The following is a 12,640-nucleotide window of genomic DNA, read 5'->3' on the forward strand; positions in this document are numbered from 1 at the left end:
TATTATAGATTCACATTTACCAAATTTCCATCAATCAATTTCAAAAAATATGATACGTAACTAACTCTGATTAAATTTAACAAAATAGTAGATGAATAGTCGTTATAAAATATGTGTTTTTAAAATTCAAATCATTATTATAATTTAATTTAAGTATCCACGGTGTTAATAGTAAAATATATTATTATATAATATTAGCTGAATATCCTGTGTTACTAATGGCTATTTAGTAAATACTCTATGTGAAAAAATTATTTTTTTATACTAATAATTATACTGATGTGCGCTAAACTATGTGTTTTATTTATTGAACGGTACTCGTGAAGAAATGACCAAATACATTGAGTACAATACGTAATAAGTATTGTATGATTTTATTATTATTTTATTCCGATTATTATTATTTTAGTATTTTTTTATGTACGGCTGTTGGACGCTATTCGGCTGTCGTCTCGTACTTATCGCATCGACGATCAAGCGATCCCACATCTACAGTATAATATATTATATACGGACGGATAGTGCTTACGTCATACCTGTTCTTATCATACGTACACATCTTATCAATGGATCCGTTGGAGCTATTACAATGTAATAATATCGCTTAAAATTAACATTTTACACGTTGTTTAAGTAGAATTGTTTAATTCTTAAGGTTTATGTGTACTAATGCACTGTGCATAGTTAGTTTAATGAAAAATCGCGTAAATTGAAAGTTTAAACTAAAATTTTGTTCAAATTTTCTAAAAGTATATGTTTTTCATATAATACGAAATACTTGTTTGGATCCAATTGGGACATTTGATAAGAATTTATAACATTTGTGACGTAACACTATCCGTCCGTATTGTATTATTATTAAATTATTATAATTTATATGTATCTATTGCGTGTGTGTGTGAGGTGACTCGACTTCGGTGACGGATAGACCGTATTGTTCTGTTTTTATATTATTTGCATCAATTATTATAATATTATGCCATATACCACTATCGGCAGTCGGTTATTTAAACTATTTTTGATTCTTTATTATGTCTTACAATAATCGGCTATCAAGGAGTCCTCGACTCTTACAGTATATTCACTACCTATTCAATTATTCAATTTTACTAAATTGCTGTTAATTATAAAAAAATTAACGTTTAAATATAATATACATTTAGAAACATTTTTACGACTCGTCAAATCACTAAAATTTGGTTAATTAAAGCCTTTAGAACACATGAATGGTAGTGAAGTACCTTCAAATAGAGATATTTTTCGTAGACTCTTCTTTTCAATGTATAGTGAAAAAAAAACAGTTAATGAATCTTCAGTCGTTAAAGAATTATTATATATTTGGAAATGTACTAGGATACCCACCACCAACGACTATTATATTAAAAATAAAATAGAAAAGGCGTATAGGAATTGGCATGCTTTACAAAAAGGAATATTACGAAAGTCCCAACCTTAAATAAAAAAATAAAAAATATTTAAATATCAATTAACTGATTTATTTGATATTGCTCATTTAAATGCTTTAAAAATTATTCAAATTGATGAAGAAAAAAAATTCCTATTAGCACAACTCGAAAAAGGTAGACAAGAGTATACGATTGGAGTTATAGATAGACAACTGGAAAAACAAGAAATTTAACAACCAAATTTAATCAAAATAATTCATAATATGGACAAGACGACGGACACGAGGGGGTGATACGAGAAAGAGCACGGCCTGGTATGTCATCTGAACACATTCTCCAGTCACCCGAGGCGCGGCAACGAGATTCGCGGGTGTCGCTAACCACTGTGGCGGATCGGCGAGCGCCCGGCTGCTTTGGTCTCGCGGAACGACGCTGATCGTCGTCAACTGTAGTCGCTTAACAAAAAATTTGGATTTATATCCCCATGGCTTGTATATTCAAAAAGCCAAAAAGGACTTTATTGTAAATATTTTACTTTATTTTACATTTTTACTCTGGTTTGTACTAAAATAAAAAAATTATGACTATTGGTTTTTTACTACGTAATAAATAAACCATTAAAAAGTTTTAAACATCTGATGGGAAATACGAGAGATCTTCACTCCCATGAAACAACTAAATATCATATTGAATCAGTTTTGTAAGAGCAGGATTTTATAAAAATATACGAAAAAACTTCTCTCGAAGTTATTGGGCAGATAGATTCTAACCATGTGAAACAAATGACAGAAAATAGAAATAGGTTGTGCCTCATTATTGAGTCGGTATTATTTTCAGCTCGCCAGAATATACCTTTGAGAGATTATTGGGATGACAGACCTTTGTTTAGAAATAACGAATTAGTATCTTCCAATTTGAATGAAGGAAATTTTCGAGAAATATTAAAATTTTAAATAGAGTCTGCTGATAAAGAGAAGTAGCAGAACATTTAAAAAATACAAGTTCCAAATATTAGTAAAACTACGCAAAATGAAATTATATCCATCTGTAGTAAATTAATTATCGTTAATATTATGAACAAAGTAAAGCGGCTTCCTTATTATAGAATTATGTTCGACGATACAACCGATATGTCATATATATCTTAACTATGCTTAGTGGTACGGCATATTAATACAGTTTATACTTTTCAAGAAGATTTCCTTGATTTTATAGACCCACATAATTATAATTTCAAAAATTCAGAAATAGAACCAAAATTAAATGGTAAAATATTTGGAGAAACCGTTTTAAAGCTAATGGACAACTTCAATTTGGATTTGAATAACTGCGTTGGTGTTGCTACAGACGGTTTTGGTGTGATGGCTTCAAAAGTGATGGTGCAGTAAAAACTATATATTAGAAAAGATAAACAGTGCTGTAAGATGTCCGTGTTTTTACCATAGCTTGAATACTACAATTTCCAAAGGTTGTCAAATTTAGTCCATCTGGAATAGTTACGGACAAATTAAAAAAATTATTTCATTTTTTCATGTAAGTTCAAAATAAAATTTATATTCTATAGTCTGTTCTACATTTTTCACTACACTCTTTTTTTGAAATTAGATGAATTGAAAGGCATACAGCAGTGACATAATTTTTAACTGGAATTTCAGAAATTATGAATTCTCTTCAAAAAATAACCAATTTGGATGAGAGTCATCTAGTAAAGCCATAGTTAGGTTTTTATTTATTTAACTAGTTTTATTTAACTCAATTAATAGACTGCGAATTCGTTATCATTCTACATATTGCTTCACATATATTTTGATTACACAATCTCGTAGTGACAGAAAAAAAACTTATAAACAGTTTGGAATTAACTGCATAAATAAGACTACAGACATTTTAAATAAACTTATATTGGACAGAAAAAAGAAGTTTAAGAATCTGTAGTTGAAAGCTGTTGAAAAAATAGAAAAATTAAAGATTACTGTAAAAAGCCTAGAACAATATCAAAAAATCATCACGGATAAAATCCAGAGACTAACAATGTAGAATACTATTTCCGTGTAACAATGTACATTCCGTTTTTAGATATCATGGTTGATGGTATGAAATCCAGATATACAGAAGAAACATTGGGTTTGTATAATTTAGGAATATTTGTGCCGAAAATATTAATTTCTAAAATACAAGAAAACTCAGTACAAATATTTGAATCTACTTGGAATCAGTTCTTAAATATATATTGATTAAATGACGTGTTTACAAATAGAGAAGTATTTATTAGACAGTTGCAAGGAGAAATGGTTTTGTGAAATGAACATTGGAAAAAATAATGATATCCCTGATACAGCTCTCAACTCTTTAGAACACTGTGATAAATATATGTTTCTAAAATTCACTGTTAAAACTGTTAGCTAGTTTTTAGTTTTAGCTACGTATTAAAGCTTACGTTCTACTGATGCACTAGGTCGAATGTATTCAGTTCATCCAAAAAATTAAGAATGTTTAGCTGTTGGTTTTTTTCTGTTAGAGCCGTTAGAGGCAAATAAAATAGCTGTGCGCCTGTGCTACTATTTTTCTTTAAAAAGTCAAAAAAAAAAATACCTTGGTTGTATAATATTATTTTTATATTCACGTTGTCCTCGTGAAACGTTTATAATTTTCGTGAGATAATTAGTATATATTTTTATTTTAAAACATTTTTTTTTTTTGATTTTGATTTTTAAATTAATCTTAATATATTATATTTACGTTTTAAACTTTGTACCAACCCTTTTCATCTAATATCACGGTGAACATCTTGACGTACCGTATTACTGTAAGTGACGTATAATAACTAGTCGTGTACACTAGTATACACAGGCCGTGTCAAAATGTATGTAACAGCTGTTGTTTGTTAACTTATGACGACGACTATGCACTGATTTTGGTTAAGTTACACACGCGCAAACAGTGATTTTTCTGAATTGTATTATAAAGAAATGAAAACATCGAGCATTAGTTAATGCATACGTATATTTAAAATATAATATAATTTAATGATATCACTAATTTCAAGACGACAACGCTGTTTGTATGGATAATATATTATAACTCAAAATCGGGCTATTTGCCAATTATTGGTACCTACATCCGAATCGTATCGTGTACAAGAAATGGTTACGATCGTAAATTCAATTCGCATGGCAATTGAATTTACATAATACCCAACAGGGAATGATATTTCTGTATGATCCGGTTTAGACGTAATGGATACGGAGGACGGTGACATCTACCTATCGTCGAATTGCGGCTTAGTAAAATAAATATTTCACGAAAATGGATCGATTTAATTTTATATTGCTCCGAATGAAAACACAGTTACATAAAATATATTATGGCAGTATCATCGAAATGTACAATGGAACAAAATTATCAAATTGACTAAAAAGTAAAAATATTCTGTAAATCATATTTATTTACACTTCTTAAAATATAAAATATTTGTCAATAGTAAATATATTTTTTTGTATTCAAAAAATGATAATATGTAACATATTAAATAGCATTATATAATATTTATTTCAATATTCTGTAACATATCGTACGTTGTAAATTGTATGTTCTCGGGAAATATGTTAAAATAGTTGAATTTTAAACATACAACTCAAAATTAATAAACAAATACTGATTTAAAATTGTATCATCATAATAAATCCATTACTACTGCTATTTTTATTTATATAGCTTTTGACCTTCAGTAACCTAATAATATGTCATTAGTCATATTAAACCACACCAAGATTATTAATATCGCTGTATGAAAATTCACATCTTGTGCATGTTACCTAGTATTTATTTTACTATGTGTATATTTAACCTAGATCCATTTTTATTCAAAGAAAATGGTTAAGATTTGAGTTTATTTCAATATATTATTTAGTATTTACTGTGTGTATATTTAATATACTGTAGTGTATTTAATCCAGATCCATTTTTATTCAAAGAAAATGTTTAGGATTTGATTTTTTTTCAATATATTATTTATCAGTGATTTTTTTTTCACAACATAAAGAACTTTGTCTTTAGCGCGATATATATTTAATCAAAAAACACACTGTTAGCTGGCTGTAATCTGTGCTTCGGGATGGTTCTAGTTGAACAGGATCAAGAAACGAACACATCAAATCAATTAATTAAAATTAGATATATTCACTAACGGTATGGACGTAACACCGACGACCGGTGGGAGAGCTCGATAGAAAAAAACTAATTTTTTTATTAAAATAAGAGTAACGACAGAGAACTGACGAGTGACGAGTACGACGTCGGACGTCGGTCGTTGGAGTGTCGGATGTTCTTAAAGAGTATAAAGACAAACGTAGACGTAGAGTCGTAGACTGGCCAGACAGACTCGGGGGGGGGGGGGGGGCGAGACTGTCTAGTGATGACTGATGAGCCCGGGGGTACCGTGTGACCAACCAGTCACACGGTACTCCCCACTTACCTTGATAAAATTAACTGGGGCACTTTCGTCAAATATTCATTGAAGGAATAAATATTTTGATAAAATTATAAATACAATAAGTGGAATTCAGACATTTAAATATATTTAAATTAATTTACAATTTTCAAATAAAAAGTCATCAATGACTTAATCTATTGTTATAAGTGACCAGTGAACTTTTAATAAGGCAGGCTCATTTGGTCTGTTTCAATAAAAATAATATAAAATATATTTCTTTATAATTATTATATCTCAATAAAAAAAAAATAGAAAAATATTAACTATTTTATAATTTTATGGTTATTTTATCGTTATGTCTAAATAAGTTCAACTTAATCATCTTTTAACTTGAAAAATATTAAAATTACGCGAATATCTTATCGTGTTTTTATTTTTTATTTTAATAGCTGCTATTAGTAATATAAGTATCTGGAAGTTGGTTATTTATCTTATATGTCTTCGATTGGTTACCTAATGCTATTTTTATTATAATAATTTTATTCTAGTACCTTATATTATTTTGATGTTATAAAAAACAGTAAAAAAATCTTTACAAAAGATGTATTCCTATAAAAACTCATCTCTATCACTAAATATGCCATTTTAAATATAATAAATAATTATTGTACAAATCATGTTAAATTCATGGAAGATTGAATTGTATTATAATTTTTAAGTATCTACTCATATACACTATTACTACTTATATACTCTATACATAGAGGTTCATAGGAATTGAATCAAATATAAAAAGAATATTTTAAGCTAATTATAAAGTATATCATAATATAATATAAACTACTATTTCATTAAACTAAGTAAACTGGCTTCACACATTTGACGTTCTCTACGATTAGTTGTCTAGTATTATAGTTGAATGATATTTCGTCTCAGACCTGCCTTATCTCATGTTCAAAAAAAATCTTAGTAATTTATTTTAACTGCAATTGCAGGCAACATCATACAACGTAATAAATAATCGATACTTTCAAACTTGTATGTACCTAACGGAATTAATGGTCTGCACTCTAAAGTCAATATTTAGGCTATTACTTACAAATTTCTTTTCAAATTATGAAATAGTGGAAAGTATTTTTTGTAAGTGTAATTAATAAGTTAGCATAGTTGCAAATATTAGTCACTCATATTCATTATTTGAATAATTAGTGTTTTACCTATTTAATTTATTGTTTAACATTTTTGTAATGTGGCTCTAAAATCTAAATAGTCTTATCAAACATTTTTTTTTTTTTTTATATATATATGGTGCCTTGTGTCCTTTTAATTTTTATTCATGTTTTATGATTTTGTTTTACAAGTTCGTATTAATTTATATTGGATACATTTTATTACGATGTCTACGTGCTATTGTCTTGTATATTGATATTTTTGCTATTTTACAAGGTTAATAGTCAGTTATTCAATAGCACAACCAATTTATTGGATTTCTTATAGTTTTACAACATGTGTTAAGTTTCATTTTTTCGTTATAGGTCTGAAGAAATTCGAGTTTGTTTTCTTGTTTTAACAAACTTTTAATTTAGAATTAAAAATATATTTTTTTAATAACATAACATAAGTTTATCATAAGAATTACTGTGACGTGATCTCACGTAAATTCTATAAATTATATGATTTTGATATAATTAAAAGATATATTATTACAAATAAGTCCAACAATTTATAAATATTCTTAAAATTAGTTGTATGGAAAGCTTTTATACGTAAAATATACATTAGATATGCATTGATGTCGGTCGGTGCATTTATCAAAGCGTGTATCTGGTGATCAATATTTATTTTCAATTAGTATATTATTTAGAATTTATCTTTTTTTTTTCAATTTTAACCAGTTGTGGACTTGCAAGGGATGCCCGGATGCGATTGCATCCCGGGCCCTAACTAAATCGGGCCACATGCCCCATGGCCCCCATGTACACTTGGAAAAATAATTTAAATAAAATGCTTTTAAGAATTATTTGTCAGTGTAATGAACCCAAAAAAACGTTATTAATAATTATCATTATTTTTACTATTACTATTGATTACAAATACTTGAAATACTACGTATTATAGATCACTGCAATTGTGCCAAGTACAATATATTGCGCTGTCTCGATATAGAGAGATAAGGAATTCGGTCTATAACAAAATAAAAATGAATACATTTTGTTTTATTTTTAGATTTCTCTATGAAAATTAATGAGATAATAATAGTATCATGTAAAAATAACACTATCGACTTTAAACCGACGGCGCCGAGGAAACTGCTTTCGCATCAATTATGCGAGAACCAAAATATCTTCCACAATAAATCAAACATCAAAAAATTTCATTTTTTCAAGATTTTCATATTAAATTTATCTACTACTACCCAATATAGACAAGTGGACAATAAATTGATTAAATAATATATATTATATAGGTATAGTAATTAATAATTATAATATAATTATATATATATTTAAAAATTTTTTTTAACCTCATTTAATTTATTGTCAGAATGTTTAAATTGTAAAAGAAAAGTAAAATCATAATCGTATAAGGTATAACACATCCATATATTTTATATTAATTCCACGCACCCAACTCGGCGAGTGGGTGCAGAGTGCAGACAGACTAGACACTAGACATACATATAAAATATACATAAATTATAATCGATCTCCATTGTCATTTGTCGTCGTGGTCGGATCGAATCGTCGATCAACGCACGCCGAAATTGTACACAAAATAATATAATAAATAAATAGATCGAACATTAAAAAAAATTAAAAATAGATTGTTAATAATGACGTCGTGGTATGCACGACACACGGCGATAACAAAGAATAATATACAACATAATAATAATAATATTAAAAATCACTACAAAATAAATTATATAATGGTGAGATATTTTTCCTTCATTAACTCTGAGACTTTTCGCTTTTATAAATAATTTGTGGATTATTTTTTCGAGTCAATAGTTATAGTGATTTTGGAATCCTTTATCATAACATTATGATTACTTTGAAGTAAATCTCTAGGATTTGATATCGTATAATCGTGCATGATCAGTATTTTCAAATTTTAAAGTAGGTTCAAGTTGCAAAGTGGATTTCCAAAATAATATCAACTTGATGTTATCACTATAATATATTACACTGTGTGTAGAATGTTTCAAGTACTTGTATTTGCCGTACTAATCCATTTGTGTTCTATTCTATGATTTGCAAAACATTGTTCATTTCATTTTTTCAGTTTAATGTTTTTAGACCAAGTCTGTTTGTTTTTTAGTTTGTCTAGATAAGACAACTAGATTGGTTGTGTCACAATAATTTGATATTATTTATGGTACTTTTATTTAACGTAACTGAAATATCATTACCTACTTGTTCATAGTTTATCTTTGGTTTTTGTATAAACACTTGAGATAGTTATCTTTTAAAGTACTTAAGTCGTCGGTATATATTATTATATGAAATTGTATAGCCTGAAATCGATATCGCTAGATGTTATTTTATTCTTTACATAGTACCTACTATAGTACCTAGTTACTTGTTTTGGAAGTGTTTTCTTCTTACTGGTAAAGGATCTTTTTTAGATAGGTATTAGGTAGTTGTATTTTTCTTCACTACACTGAGCATATTTTGCTTTATTCTTTTTAGGAATAAGACAATCATAATATACTGCTTTGTTCCATGTCAAATTTAACGTGTAGTGTTTATTCGGAAACATCTGAGAAATTAGTATAGCTTTGGTTTTGGGAAAAACTAGCGCCATTTGACTAAGGTACTTAATTCTATTATCTATTAAGTATTAACTAGTCAATATCCTATTGGTTGTAAGTATTAAAAATATTTCGATTAATATTAATCTATAAGACAATAAACTATACAACACAACGGTGGTTAAAACTATTCATACACTACAAATGCGTATTTTATATTATTAAAAAATTTTAAATTTAAATAATTGTTAATTATTTAGAGATATTATTAGGAGTAAATAATTATTATTTGTAATATTTATATGGGTAAATTAAACTATCATGTTTTTAATTGTATAATACAATTAAACTTTAAATAAATATAAAATTAATACAAGAAAATATGCAGAAAAAAATGTCCAATTATATATTTATATCACTTTAATTAACGACAAATTATATAAAAAATACAGTGAAATTAAGGATATTGAAACAATGTTTTGTTGTTATGATCAGCTGCACATATATTTAATAACTAATATTAAATATTTAGAATTTTTTCTTGAGACTGGTTTAATTTTTAATTTGTAATAAAACAATTATTATTTTGAAATAATTGTGTTTACAAAAAAAAATCCTAAATCTGACTTTAATATTATTCTTATTGTTGTTATTTTTTATTGTTATTGTATTGATGACGAAACTTAATGTACAGATTTATTTTATTAGTCTACCGCAAAATAAATTAAAAAAGTTCTGACCTGAACATCAGTTAAGTTAAAGTACTAGTAGCATTCATAACGAAATTAATTAAACCATTTTTGATAAGAATTTTAAACTTTGGTTATCACAAACTTCTTGACAGAATATAGAAACTTACATTACGATAGTGCACAGCAGGTTTATGAAATGTAATTATTTTCTCACAAATATACAATCAATAGTGACCACCTATCGATATAAACTTACTGTATACAGTATAAATAAAATATACAATTATAGAAAATGATTTAATTATTGTTCTAAAAAATGTACACAGAATGAATAAGTCATTACAAGTAACACACGTCATGATATAATAGTAAAAAAATGACGTAATTGGATTATGTATGATACAAATTACAAGCAAAATGTGTACTTACTTTACAGTTAATAATGTATAAAATGTACCTATATACGTAACTATGCAATGTCAATAATTTATAAAACAATTATATATATATATACAATATACATGTATTGATAATTAATCTGAATAATTATTAAATATGTATAACCAATAAATTTCATAAAATGGTAGGAAAAAAAATAGAAAAAGAAAAAATGAATTGCTTTTTTGTGATGATTCTCCAAAATACATGCTTGTAAGATATTGATTTTTGAATAAATAGTGCCTGGTACTTACAAACTATAGCATAAAACTGAATAATAATTATAATACCTAGTTTATAAATAACATTTCTATTAAATTATATTTTAGAATTTAGATTAGAGCTATTGAATAGCATAATAAAATGTTTTCCATAAAACTGTGTAAATTAAAAACAAATATATTTTAGTTACTAAATAATATGATAGAATTGAAAAATAAATCTAAAATAAAATGAAATATCAGAGTGGACGGTAATTCAGTAAGCTTAAGCAGCATGCTGTATATATTTGTATGAACCAATACTTGTATTTCTGCTTCCTCAAACCCTATTGAAATTTGAAACATTGATTAAGACATTGTAAATAATTGAGTTCTTATTATTAATTTATTCTAATATGGGAGACTTTCAAAATGTATATTTTTTTGTTATTTATTAGTAAACTAATTTATTCTATCATTAAACTATTATAAGATACTTTTTGTAAAGATAAAAAAATATATACACAATTAGTGGCGATTTAGGGAAGGAAGTTTGAAACGCGTGAAACATTAATAAAAATAAAATAATAATTTACTATGACAATCAAAAAATAAATGAATAATAAGTGTGAGGACTCGTTTTTAATTCAGACGAAATTTCAATCATAGCTTTGCCGGCTGCCGCCTTGGATAATTTTATAATTTTATACAATACGAGTGCTTATAGTAATACCCGGTGATAGTAAGTTTTATAGTTGTATTACCCGACTCTAACCAAGTTAAAATTTATTTATCACCGTTCTTTCGTATTTTGTTTAATTTTGATTGAAATATATTATAAAAACCCTTATAAACATAGCCACAATTATTTATTTTATAATTTTCTATTACCTAGTACCCGAGATATTTTTAATATAAATATTAAACGCATGCAATTTGAAATCGATTCAACGAATGCTTAAAGCTGACTTAAGCCTAATATGTTGTCTGGAGTTAATGACACTTAAAGGGTCTATCACTCAACTACACAAAAACCATGACTAGAAAAAATCTTAAATAGATATAATTTCTACAGTGACTAATAAAAAACTTGGTAAAAACTGTTTTATATGTACCTCATTAAATAAATTTAGGTATCAAAAAATAAAAAATCGTACTTGGCTTCTGCGCCCAGTGCTCACAGTGCAAAATAATTAGACATAATAAAAAACTATTACAGTGTTAAGTAATAAAAATAAAATAGCATTGTAGCTCATGAAAGTATAGGAGTATACAATTTGTGCACTATATTATTTGTATTATATGTCAAATGTCAATATGTCATATAATATTATAATGTTCAGTTATAGATCAAAAAAGCGTAGACTTGGTTATTGTTATATAATGTGATATTACTACTATTATTATAGGCTGACTTAATTATTTTTTTGTTACGTATGATCATTAACTTTTCCTTAATGGTAAGTTTCTTCAATTGTTGATGAATGAACAGAGCTTGAGTTTGTATAATAGTGTAAAATATGCTTTATATTTATCAAAATATGCAAAAGTATTCATATTTTTAAAATATACACACAAAAATAAAGTTATAAAGAAAATATTAATTTATTGAAATGCATTAGTGATTAGCTGATTGTCATAATATAATACGTAATACGTTAGAAGTACGATAAAAATTAAAAATTAAAAATTATTCATTTATTTTTTCTCAAGCATTA

The 12,640-nt window shown here is 26.7% G+C and overlaps 1 long non-coding RNA gene across 1 annotated transcript; it reads left to right on the plus strand.

The window, feature by feature from the left end:
• The first annotated feature begins 212 nt into the window (after positions 1-212).
• Positions 213-4,793, plus strand: LOC126549988 (uncharacterized). Its single transcript, XR_007604010.1, has 3 exons — positions 213-366; positions 1,566-1,928; positions 2,622-4,793. It is a non-coding gene; the product is annotated as an uncharacterized LOC126549988 (long non-coding RNA).
• The last annotated feature ends 7,847 nt before the right edge of the window (positions 4,794-12,640 follow it).

The sequence above is a fragment of the Aphis gossypii genome, chromosome 2 (genome assembly GCF_020184175.1).
Source record: "Aphis gossypii isolate Hap1 chromosome 2, ASM2018417v2, whole genome shotgun sequence".
NCBI lineage: Eukaryota > Metazoa > Arthropoda > Insecta > Hemiptera > Aphididae > Aphis > Aphis gossypii.